This window comes from Aplysia californica, unplaced genomic scaffold, assembly GCF_000002075.1.
Source record: "Aplysia californica isolate F4 #8 unplaced genomic scaffold, AplCal3.0 scaffold00473, whole genome shotgun sequence".
Lineage (NCBI taxonomy): Eukaryota > Metazoa > Mollusca > Gastropoda > Aplysiida > Aplysiidae > Aplysia > Aplysia californica.
Genome location: NW_004797743.1, coordinates 85742 through 89210, shown reverse-complemented (window position 1 = coordinate 89210; position 3469 = coordinate 85742).

Sequence of the window (3469 nt, the reverse complement as noted above, 5' to 3'; positions counted from 1 at the left end):
CCTTATATGTCAAGTTAAAAAATTATGATTACAACAGGGTTTGGCACAAAGGTTAACAATTATGCACAAGTATGACAACATCATAAAACTCCAGCGTTTTAAGTGAACGGTTTTGAAGTAACAGAGAAGGGCAAGCTTTATTATGTGAAGCACGTCTTATTTCTACTATTGCTTCATATAATAATATCTGTACGTTTATATATCTATATATTTATTTGGCAGGGTATAGGCCACATACAAGCTCCTTCCATTTATCTCTATCCTGAGCCATCCTTCCTAGCGCGTTCCAAATGAGCTTCATCTCTCTTATGCCCCTTTCCACACATCTCCTCCATGTTTCTCGTGGCCTACCCCTGCCTCGTGCTCCCTGTGGGTTCCATTGCAGTGATTGTCTTGTGATGTTTCCGCTGGGCTTTCCGAAGGTGTGTCCCATCCAACGCCACTTTCTTTGTCCTATTTCTACTTCTATATCCTTTTGTCCTGTCCTTTTTCATTGCTCTTCATTTCTTATTCTATCCTGCCACTTAATTCTTAGGATGTTTCTCATACATCTGTTGATGAAAGTCTGGACTTCATTTAACACTGTCTTTGTTGTCTTCCAAGTTTCGCAGCCGTAGAGGATCGCAGACTTGACATTGGAACTAAAGAGTCGAATCTTGGTGCGCAGTGATATGTTGTTTGCTTTCCACACTTTTGATAATTGCTTGAATGTTGATCTAGCCTTGGCGGCTCTTGCTTTTACCTCTGCCTCTGTTCCACCTCTACTATCGATGACACTTCTAAGGTAGGTAAAGGAGTCCACTTCTTCTAGTGGATTGTCTTCCACTGTCCCAGTAGGGCTTGACACTTTTCCTAGCTTCACTACTTTCGATTTGCCTGGATGTATACGTAGGCCAACACTCCTTGACAGGCTGTTGAATTCTTTGGTCTTTTCTTGCATCTGAGCATGCGTGTGAGAGAGCAGTGCAAGGTCATCGGCGAAGTCCAAGTCGTCCAGCTGCTGCCAAGGGATCCACTGTATTCCATTTCGCTTGCCTCTGGTGGTTTCCTTCATGATCCAGTCAATTGCCAGTATGAAGAGAAAAGGTGAGAGCAAGAATCCTTGTCGCACTCCAGTCTGTACCTGGAATGGTTCAGAGAGTTGTCCTTCGTGGAAGACTTGGCAATTGATTCCATCATAGGTGGTCTTCACAAGCTTGACGATTTTTTTTCAGGTATTCCGTAATGCTGCATGAGTTTCCACAGACTTTCCCTGTCCACGCTGTCAAATGCCTTTTCATAATCAATGAAGTTGACCACTAGTGGTTATTTCCATTCAAGTGACTGCTCAACAATGATGCACAGGGAAGCGATCTGGTCCACACATGATCGGTTCTTGTGGAAGCCTGCCTGATTTCCCCTGAGCTTCTCATCTGTTGCCAGCTTGATTCTCTGCAGGAGTATCCTGTGTAAGACTTCCCCAGGTATGGACAGGAGCGTTATGCCTCTGTAGTTGTTACAATTGCTGAGGTCTCCTTTCTTTGGCAGCTTAATTAGGTGGCCTTCCTTCCAGTCTGATGGTATTTCCTCTTCTTGCCAAACCTTTTCGAATAGAGCATAGAAAATTTCCACGGATGTGTCTTTATCTGCCTTAAGGGCTTCTGGTGATATATGGTCGGGACCAGCTGCCTTGTGGGACTTCAGTGATGTTATAGCTGCAGCCATTTCCTCTCACGAAGGCGGTTCCTTGGCGATTGGGAGGTCATTTCTGGCTGGAAGAATTTCTGGTTGGTTTTCTGGAGGTGGTCTGTTCAATAGTTGATCAAAGTGTTCTCTCCATCGGTTCAGTTGCCCCTCTGGGTTGAAGATAGTCTTTCCTTCTTTGTCTTTCACTTGTAGAGTGGGCTTGCTGAATCTACCTGAAAGAGTCCTTGTTGTCTGATGTACAATCCGCAAGTGCCCGTCTGTTGCTGCTTTCTCTGCCTTTTCGGCCAGGCCATTCAGGTAGTTATTCTTGTCCTTCTTGATGGAATTCTTTACCTCCCGGTTTACTTCAGTGTACTCTTGTTGTGCAGCGAGTTTCTCAGTTCGGGTACGGCTGTTGTTGACTCGGGCCTTCAGCTCTCTTCTTCTTTTGACTTTGTCTAGAGAGTCCTGAGAAATCCATTCATTCCTGGTGTTGGCTTTGGGTCCTAGGATGCTCTGGCAAGTTGCATCTATTGCCTCTTTATAGCTTGTCCCAGTGTTCGTTTACTTCACAGTCATCCAGATCTTGAAGGGCTTGAAATCTGTTCTTCAGTTCCAACTTGAATTCTTTCTTCTTTACTGGGTCTTTCAGAAGGCTCACTTCATACTTTTGGCGACTTCCAGTTGTGATTTGTGTATACCTTCTCAGTTTCAGTTTCATCTTTCCAAGGATCAAATAGTGGTCTGATGCGACGTCTGCTCCTCGTAAGACTCGGACGTCCTCCAGTGAGCGTCTAAACTTTCGGGAAATGCAAAAATGATCAATCTGGTTTTCGGTTGTTCAATCCGGGGAGATCCAAGTAGCCTTATGAATTCTTTTATGACAGAAGATTGTTCCTCCAATAACCAAGTTGTTGAATGCACCGAAGTTTTGGAATCTTTCTCCGTTGTCACTTGCCTCTCCTACTCCATGTCTGCCCATGATTTCCTCACAGAGAACCTACATTTGCACTTAGGTCTCCCATGACAATGTTGATGTCCTTACCTGGAAGTTTGTTGGTCACACTCTGGCGGTTGTAGAAGTCATCTTTACTCTCCACTTCTGCATCATTGGTTGGGGCATACACTTGTATGATGTTCATGTTTATTACCTTCTTCCTACCATCTCTTTCCTTGTGTTCTTTTTTAGTTTCAAATGAGGCCATGCTGATTCTTGGACCGTTCGCTTCCCAGCCCTTGAAAGTTTTTTGTGCTGTTTTGGATATGATCATCCCTACTCCTTCTCTGTGTGGTCCATCACTGTCACTTCCTGAATAAATGAAAAGCTCCCCCTCTTTCATTCGCTTCTGTCCAGACCGGTTCAAGTGGGTCTCGCTGATTCTCAGTACGTGTAGGTAGTATCGGTGCATTTCTTGGAGGACCTGTGCAGTTTTTCCAGCCTCATAAAGGGTCCTTACGTTCCACGATCCAATCCAGAGAGACTTGGACTTGGATGATGGTACAGGCTTTTGCCCAGCAGCTGCCTTTCGGCTTTCACTGCCTCTCATCATAAACTCTCCATTCGGAGAAAATCCACGACCAGCCCAGCAGAGATAATGGTTTTTGCTAGTATGTGTTTCTGAAACAAGTTCTTTTTACGAGAGAGGTTGTCAGCCTCGTGACTCAACCCCCGACCTGGAGGGAGGATGACTCTGTTTTGGGAGTCACTACCTGGTTTCACCATTAAGTCGCCTCCTAGGACACGCTAGCACCACGTCAGTCCTATTCTTTTCAATGCCGGGACTGCACGGCATACATATATATA